This window comes from Chrysemys picta, chromosome 25, assembly GCF_011386835.1.
Source record: "Chrysemys picta bellii isolate R12L10 chromosome 25, ASM1138683v2, whole genome shotgun sequence".
Classification (NCBI taxonomy): Eukaryota; Metazoa; Chordata; order Testudines; family Emydidae; genus Chrysemys; species Chrysemys picta.
In genome coordinates, this window is record NC_088815.1 from 7785230 (window position 1) to 7794019 (window position 8790).

The following is an 8790-nucleotide window of genomic DNA, read 5'->3' on the forward strand; positions in this document are numbered from 1 at the left end:
GAGGATGGCAGTTACATGCAATTGCCACAGTATATGGCTAGGGTGACCAGAAGTCCTGATTTTTATAGGGACAGTCCTGATTTTTGGGTCTTTTTCTTATACAGGCTCCTATTACCCCCACCCCCCCACCCCCCTCCTGATTTTTCACATTTGCTGTCTGGTCAGCCTATATATGGCCTAATGGAGCCCTAAAGTGGTCATGAATTTGGTCCAGCCTCACGGTGCTGTGGTTGGCTGTCAATATTAACACCCTCTCGCAAGCTTCCTAGAATATAACCTGGATTATTTCCTTTTTAAAATGACCCGTTTCGCACAATATTGTCAATCATCAAGGACTAGACACCCAGAGCCTGCTTCTCCGTTGCCCTGGGCCTTATGCAATAGGTTACACCAGTGCAAAGTGGTGGTGAGAGGCTGCCGTTCTGATCTGGTAGCCATTCGCACCCCACTTTGCACTGGGGTAAATGTCTGTGCCCGGTGCGGTGCAGCGGAGAATCGGGTCCACAGGCACAGGGGGCGAGCGCAGACAATGCGACACTTCGAGGGCTGCCCCAACCACTGGGTAGGGATTCTGGTGGGGTAGGGATTCTAAGAACCCTTGTTAAGCATCCCCTGCCCTACTCAGTTGGAACTGGATTTTGACACATTGCCTGGTTCCAGTCCATAAACTTCATTTAGCTGCACCACGCACACGGACGCAAGTGTGTGCCTATCCAAGTATCCGTAACATGGTCTCCGCCGTGACAGTATTTTAATGCAACCAACCACCAAGTCTCTAATAGGATCCTTTCCTCCCTGTATTGTTTCTCTGTCCCTCTGGACCCTTGTGATTGTATCGTTAACCTGAACGTGTGCAAACCATTCTTCCCTCTGAGAGCAGTTCTTGCCGTGCATCCCTCCGTGCTGTCAGGCTCCCCCCGTCGGTCTCTACTTGCTGCTGATGTTACTGGCTTGCTTCAGGAAGGTGAATTCTCATGGTGTAACTTCCCCAACTGGCTCGAGAGCAGGCACACATCTGCAGGTAGTTTTCCTGGACCTCGTCGCTGGGTGACATGGAGATAATGTAGGGTGACCAGATGTCCCGATTTTATAGGGATAGTCCCAATTTTTGGGTCTTTTTCTTATATAGGCTCCTATTACCCCCCCACCCCCTGTCCCGATTTTTCACACTTGCTGTCTGGTCACCCTAAGATAATGTGGCAAGGGGAAAACTATTTTCCTGCTGATCTGAGGCACGCACAAGGATTTCCATGGTGGCTGTGTCAGAGAATTCTCGTTCTGCGATCCACAATGCTACGGGTTTGTCGTGCCGGGGAGGGAGCACAAATTTCACCCCATCAAAGGCTGCATTGGTGACTTGCTAAGAGCCTAAGGAGCTGCACTGAATGTCAACTCTCCTCCGGTACAAAGCTTCTTCCACCTTGAAGAAGACTGGCCACATTGCATGCTGGGATCTACATATGGTCCTGGTTCTCTGTCTGTTTGCACTAGTGCAAAGCAGGAATAACTCCAGAGAAGTCCGTGGCATTCAGACCAGTGTGAGATCAGAACCAGGCCAGTCAGGTAGCAAGCTCACTTTCCCTGCAAGCTGCTGCGCCATATTAAGGGCGATGGTGCCCATAAACCACATGGTAGAACTTTATGGACGACGTTTTGCCAGCCACAAGCTATGGTGGACTTTGCATTTGTAGAACTGCTTTCCACCATTGATCTCAAGGCAGGTAAATGTGATTCCTATTGTACTAAGAAACCTAGGCAGCTGGTGGTTCAGGCCTGACAGTGAATTAGTGGGCGTTGGGCACAGAACCCATGAACCCTTGCACTTACTCCCCTGGTCTAACCACTAGACTGTGCTGCTTGCCTGTATACGTACACTTAGGGCAGGTCTACACTACTGCTTAAGTCGATCTAACTTACCTCGCTTGGGGGGGCTGTGTGTGAAAAAGCCCCCTCCCAAGCGACGCAAGTTTCATGCTGTCCACACCGACACAGACGCTCTCCTGACGACATAACTTCCGTTTCTTGCCGCGGTGCAGTATTTATGCCAATGGGAGAGCGCTCTCCTGTCAGCACAGCTCGTCGTCACCAGATGTGTTCCAGCGGTGCAGCTGTGCGGATGTAGCACTGGAATGGAGACGTGCCCTCATTTAATGTACTGATAAAACATGCGTGCCGTGCCTTAGCCTGATTCTAAACTTGAGAACTGCAATCTAAAAAAACCTAGAATTAGTTCATTAATTATTTTTCAAGTCACCCGGTTAGCATATTCGCCCACTGCAGGAGATACGGCATCAGGGACAGACTGGTTTCTTTTTGCCACCTTTTTCATTTTAGAAATAACACCCCCCCCAACCCAATTTACACCTCCCAGCAGTCTGGAGCTACCTGACCCCATCAGGTCCTGCTCTCTCCCACACACCTTTCCTGCTTCCTGTGAACCTGGGCTACTTTCCAGCTTCTGGTTCTGTTCAAGAGTCTATGCTGGGAGCTTCCAAAGCTGTTTTCCTGCCAGCAGGGAAGCCAACTGATGCCATTAGTGATGGGAGCCAGATTGAGATCCAGCAATACATTTCACATAGACCATCAAGTGGTAACCGCTAACCGGGGCCATGTCTGAGTCCGTATCTCCTAAAGATGGATCTATCCAGTTCCCTGCTACATGTGTGCGCAGTTCAGCTGCCAGCAAATATGCTTTTCCATGGCACAGAAGCTGCTAACCAAGATACTAAGGCAGTCCCTTTCCTCCTCTGAGTAGCTGCATTAACCCCTTCATCTCCTCAGGATGCCCAGTGAAGGACTGGGGTGAAGCTCTCAGAACACTCTTCGGACATACCTTATGTTCCTATAACTTCAGACAGCCATTGACATGGTCCTGCTGTGTCCATGGACTCAATGATATCGAGAGACCTAGGCATCCCCTAGTATTGGTTCAGGTAGGGCCAACATACAACTGTTGAACTTGAAGGAGCTCTCTAATTCCCTCTATGTGGCTGGAAAGCTCATTTGCAGCGTAAACCATTTCAAATGCAGGTAGTGCTGAAATGCCTTACCGGTTCCTATCCACCCGAGTGATTCACAGACACGGTCAAGGGATGTGTCAAATGGAAACACCTGCAACGTGAAGAGCAAATTGCTACCAGATGGAGCGTGCTTCTAAGGGAGGAGAAAGGCCAAGTTAAAGGATGCCCAACTAGGAGAGGAGCAATTTCTCCTGTACTCTGAGCATGGGAGGGGAGTGGCTGTAATGATGTCTGGAAAGAAGGGGAACAAAAGGTGTTGTGGTTGGATGCAAACCTCAGCTTGCATGAGAATTGTGTTTTTGTTGTGTGGGGTTTTTTTTTGTTTTGTTTTTAAAGGAAGGAACAGAGTTGAGGGTTTCCCCAGGATCTCCAGATCTCTGTGTGAACTTCACACAGTTTCAGGAGCTGTGAACTCTTGAGCGATACTTGGTGTCTGTAGGGGATTTCAAACTACCCCCTGCTGTGTAATAGGGATGGAAGAGGCCTCCAGACCAAACTAGTTTAGCACAAGCAGATGCCCCTGTATATACTATAAACGGTGGGCCCGATTTCCCCATTGCCCTGCACCTTGTTCAGTCAGTGCAAAGTTGGCATGAAACACTGCCCGGCTGATTTGCTAGTGTTTTACTTACGTAAGGTGCAGGGCAACAGACCATCAAGCCCCATGTGTGTCTATATTTTCATTCAAAACTCTCCTCTCCCCTTCTCTCTGCTCCCTTCCTCACCTGACTGAAATGCGAACCACGAACACGTGACTCTGAGTTCAAGTCTGGAACCTACATTGGTTAGTACAGGGGTTGGCAACCTTTCAGAAGTGGTGTGCCGAGTCTTCATTTATTCACTCTAATTTAAGGTTTTCCATGCCAGTAATACATTTTAATGTTTTTAGAAGGTCTCTTTCTATGTCTATAATATATAACTAAACTTGTTGTATGTAATGTAAATACACCTCTACCCCGATAGAACGCTGTCCTCGGGAGCCAAAAAATCTTACTGCGTTATAGGTGAAACTGCGTTATATCGAACTTGCTTTGATCCGCTGGAGAGCGCAGCCCGCCACCCTAGAGCGCGGCTTTACCACGTTATATCCGAATTCCTGTTATATCGGGTCGCATTGTAGAGGGGTAAGGTTTTTAAAATGTTTAAGAAGCTTCATTTAAAATTAAGTTAAAATGCAGAGCCCCCCCCCCGGACCAGCGGCCAGGTCCTGGGCAGTGTGAGTGCCACTGAAAATCAGCTCGCGTGCCGCCTTTGGCACACGTGCCATAGGTTGCCTACCCCTGGGTTAGTAGGTAAAACAAGTTTGCCTAGCCTCTACCCCAGGCCTAAGGCATGTTAGGGTAGCGTGGGAGGGGGATGCAGATTGATTCCACTTCCCACTCTAAAGGCGGGGGTCCCTCTGAAGATGCAGACCCCACTCTTCCAGGGGAGCCCCTGAAGTTTCACTTAAGGAGGCAGACTCAGAAGGCTGGTTCTGCCGGAGAAAGCTCTTGCAGGCCTACAAATATCTTAGTAGCCAGCAGTGAGTCAGGAAGAACTTTCTCTACTGGACAAGCCCAGGGAAACAGACGCTGGGATAAGTGAGATCATCTCATTATGTTTCTTGAAGGGCTGATCCAGCAAACACCTACTCATCCATGGAATCCTTTGAACTCGCACACAATGGGTCTGCACGCATAAGGATTTGCAGGCTCGGTGCTTTTGTAGTGTTGGAAGTGAGTTGGATCTGAGACTCACGACTGGGTCCAGTCGGGCTCTGACAGCAGGACTGTCACAAATGGCCACTGATCTTGAGTGCCTGACTGCACACACCTTAAGGGGTCCCCAATCAGGGGACCCCCAATCAGAGGCACCCATAGGCAGTGGACTGATTATCCCCATATTGCAGATGGGGAATCCAAGGCCCAGAGAGGAAGTAACTTGACCCCAGTTCTGCGGGGGCTCAGTCCACTGTCTTTTAGCAACAACCCAATCGCAGCGTTTGCATCCTGTAAATATTACTACAGAAATCCCGCATCTATGTCCCACCCCACCCACGTTCCTGTCTGGGACTTGCCTTGTTGTACGACAGCAAAGGAGCAGAGCGCTGGGGCGAGAGGAGGGAGTTTGGACTCTCCGTCGCCCATGAAACTGGGCCAAGGTGAATACAGTTGTTCCATATGAATCTACTTGGAATCAAATGTCTTTCAGGAGAACCATTCTTTCTGAGGCATGAATGCTCATTTCCCTGCTATTGCAGGGGGACTTAGGCCTATTCTCTGCCTGTGGCACATGTCTAGGCTCCCGTGGGCTGTCATACTTTGGTCACTGGGTTTAGTGTGTAGGTGCTGGATGGCGGAGGTGGCCTGAGATATATAGGAGGTCAAACTAGATGATTTGGTGGCCCCTTGTGGCCTTATATAGCAGTTACCAGCTCCGTGTCACGTCAGTGTGGAGAACTGGATTAGTTCTGTGGATAGAAATCTTTGGCCTCTAGTCGTCATGCCAGTCAGCACATTTATACAACCCTTTATTCTGCATTGGCTTCTGTGGACCAGAAAGGCGCATGCAGCCCTACCAGAGTCCATGCGCTTTGAGGAGTGAGAGTCTTGCAAAGGTCAGAGCCTTTTATGTTGATCATCATCCTTGTGCATGGTCCCCTGCTGTTGGAGTTGTATTTAAAGGGACTTAGGGTAGATTTAAAAAGGTATTCAGGCACCTAAAGGTGCAGAAAGATACATAGTGGGATTTTAAAAAGCACCCAACTACGTTAGTCACCTCGCGCCTATTGATGTCAATGAAAGTTAAGCACCTAACCTGCAGACTTACATTTACAAGTGTTATTTCTGTATCTGAAGAGACTTCTGCTTCGGTAAGTTTTTACCATTGCACTCTTTCTTCTGATTTCTAAAAGACAAAAAGCTCCTCTCCATAGGCCGAGATACCCTTATATCAATTTACCAAGGCATTTCATGGTTAAAAGCTCAAGGGCCTAGCCCACAGAAAATACCTCCACCTGGCTCAACAGTTTAACCTAGGAGCCCCCTGTGTAAAAACGGTCATCTCTAAGAGCCCTTGCAGATGCACGAATGGAGCGGTGACCTATCCAAGCTGGCTGCATCTTAACAAAACCGTGCAAAACCGAGTCTACTATAGCTTCTCTCCCCTGCCGTACAAGCACCAGCATTGCTTAGCAGTTCTGCTGTATTATACAATATCTGCACAGGTGCAGTTTCAGCAGCATTTTTATGAACGCATTGCCTTCGAGGCAGTTGAGAAATTGACTTTTAATATTAAACACGAGGAAATTATTAAAAAGGGGGAAAGGGAAACCCCCTATTAAATCTCACACCTTTGATTCAGGTCATTAACTTTTCATGCTGCCTCATCGCCTTTTCTTGCCGGAGTTGTTTTTATGCAAGATTTATGATGTGCCTGTGAAATGCTCGAAGCGTATTGTGTTTTTCCCCTCCCATGACTGACTACAATCTACTCACCATGGACAATGATTTACGTTTCATTTCCTTGCCTGAAAAGGTTATGAAAATATGCCCGTTCATGAGCTGCTGGAAGACCCTAGAGAACAGGGAAACGGTTTATTTAGATAACTCTACAGGGGAACACGGTCATAATTTCAAAAGTGCTAAGTACCCCAAACTCCAATTTAAGTCACTGGAGCTGCAAGTGCTCAGCCCCTCTGGAGAAACAGACTCACCCCTGTTTAACATCTGCATGTGAATACTATGGGCCTGATTCTCTACTTGCTTGCATATGTTGTCATTTGTCGGTGCAAAGTGAGTGGGAAAAACTCCAGACTTCTGAATGGGGAGCATTTTTACTCTAGCTTTGCACAGGTGTAAGCCATGCCATATGAAAGACAATGGAAAGATCAGGTCCACTGTTTCATTCACAGACTTACTCAAGGTAAGAAGTGACTGACAGGTGTGGAGCTAGCCAAGGTATCGTGCAACTGTTTTATGGTGTTGAGTCTTGGGGTGGGATTTTTCAAAAGCACTGAGGAGGCCAGGTCTTGAAAGTTAATAGGATTTAAGTGACTTGGATTTTCAAAAGCATTTAGGCTCCCAACTTTTTATCTTAACAGGGCACAGGAATGTCATTAAAACCCAACGCTGCTTGTTCACTCAGTAGCCATAACAGGTCCATTTTAGGTATTCCCATCTCTGCAGTGAAGAGTGGCATTCTTAAATGTAAATTCTCTGGTCCAAATATCTTTTCTGTACACAGTGATTAAATATGTACTGAGGGGAATCTGTCCAGCTGTAGTTCTACTTGGAAAAGGGGCATGTGAACACCCTTCTAGAAGTAACTCTGGAAAGGCAGAGGAACCCAGAGGGGTTAACACCATGTGCGAGAAAGAACAACTGCATCCACATTTGTCGCCCTATTCGTTGCCATTTCTGCATCAGTATGGCACATGGCTTGTATGGACGAGAGAGGGACTGGAACTGCACCCTCCTTTCCCACTATAATCCAATCACCATGAGCCAGCACCACAACACTGATTCTAGAGTGTTTGCTGACTCCTTGTATATAAACATCAATGTGAGACTCCTACCTCACTTGGAAGGGATGTAGGTAAAAGTGGCACCTTCTGAATTGACAGATCTGCTCTAGATATGTATTTAGGGTCATATGTGGCAAACTGACTGGCTAGAATCAATTTCTATGGCTTTTACTCATGGTAGACCTGCAGACCCAATGACATATGAGAGAATGAGCTCCATTTTGTTCTTGCCAATACATCTTTGGCAGATCTGTTCAAATCCCAAGCGCAGAATCTTTACTGCTGTACACCAAGTGCAGTTGGGAGAGTTATTTGTATCAGGCTGGGAGTTTGTGCAATGTATTTATTGAATGTGTCAAAATAATATACATCTGAATAAAACCTGGAGAGACTAAGGGGAAGGCTCTCCTGGGAGACCATGTAGGGTTATTAATGGTTTGTATTAATCCAGCTGCCACTCAGACAAAACACAAAACAAACCCTTCAACCACTGCACAATTGCTTTTTTTCAGTAAAAATGTAAATTGCCTCAGCAACTCTAGGTGTCCACTATCAATGTGGAAAAAATCTCTTACCCTGAACACCTAGAGGAGCTGAAGAAATTTAAATTCTTACTGTAAAAAGAAAGCACTTGTGAAATGGTTGAAGGTGTGTGTGTCTGTCCGTCAGTCTCTCTCTTGCAGCTGGACCAAGCAAGGTTACATTGATGCTAATGCTCACACCCTCAAGGTCTTTATCAACCCTTGCTACAGAAGCACCTACCCAAGAGATGTACAAAGTGCACATGTTAAAAAAAAAAGAAAAAAAAAAAAGCTCATGTGGTGAATTGAGGCAAGCCACTGACCAACAAGCACTTCATTTTTTTGCACCAAAGGCCATGAGAAGGCTTTGGAGAAAATGTAAAAGTTACACAGAGATGATGGTCCAGTGGTTAGGGCACTAGCTGTGGGCCTGAGAGATCCAGGTCCCTGCTCTGCGATGGACTTCCTGTGACAACCTGGGCAAGCCACTTGGCATCTCTGCCTCAGTTCCCCCACCTCTAAAATGGGAATAAAAAAAACCCACTACCCACCCTCCTGGGAGCTGAGCACATACACACATTTAAGATTGTGAGGTTCTCCGAAACTATGGGTAATGAGGACTACAGAAGTATTCTAGCTAGAGAGATCCTTAGATGGAAGATGGGCAGCTCTCTCAGCCAGAACAGGCTGAGTTGTGACACTTGTCCAGTTATCGGCTTGTGTAATGACAAACATTAACTAGACA

At 47.1% G+C, this 8790-nt stretch overlaps 2 long non-coding RNA genes across 2 annotated transcripts in view; one reads left to right on the top strand and one right to left on the bottom strand.

Annotated features, from left to right (window-relative positions):
- Window positions 1-736: 736 nt before the first annotated feature.
- On the bottom strand, window positions 737-3181 carry LOC122172282 (uncharacterized). The gene is made up of 3 exons (XR_006172437.2): window positions 3051-3181; window positions 1918-2124; window positions 737-1043 (listed from the first exon to the last, which is right to left on the bottom strand). It is a non-coding gene; the product is annotated as an uncharacterized LOC122172282 (long non-coding RNA).
- A 1995-nt stretch (window positions 3182-5176) lies between these two features.
- The window catches only part of LOC135977448 (uncharacterized), a 121780-nt gene continuing 118166 nt past the window's right edge, over window positions 5177-8790 (top strand). The window contains exon 1 of the long non-coding RNA XR_010594941.1: window positions 5177-5616. This is a non-coding gene — a long non-coding RNA (uncharacterized LOC135977448). The remainder of the gene's footprint in view (window positions 5617-8790) is intronic.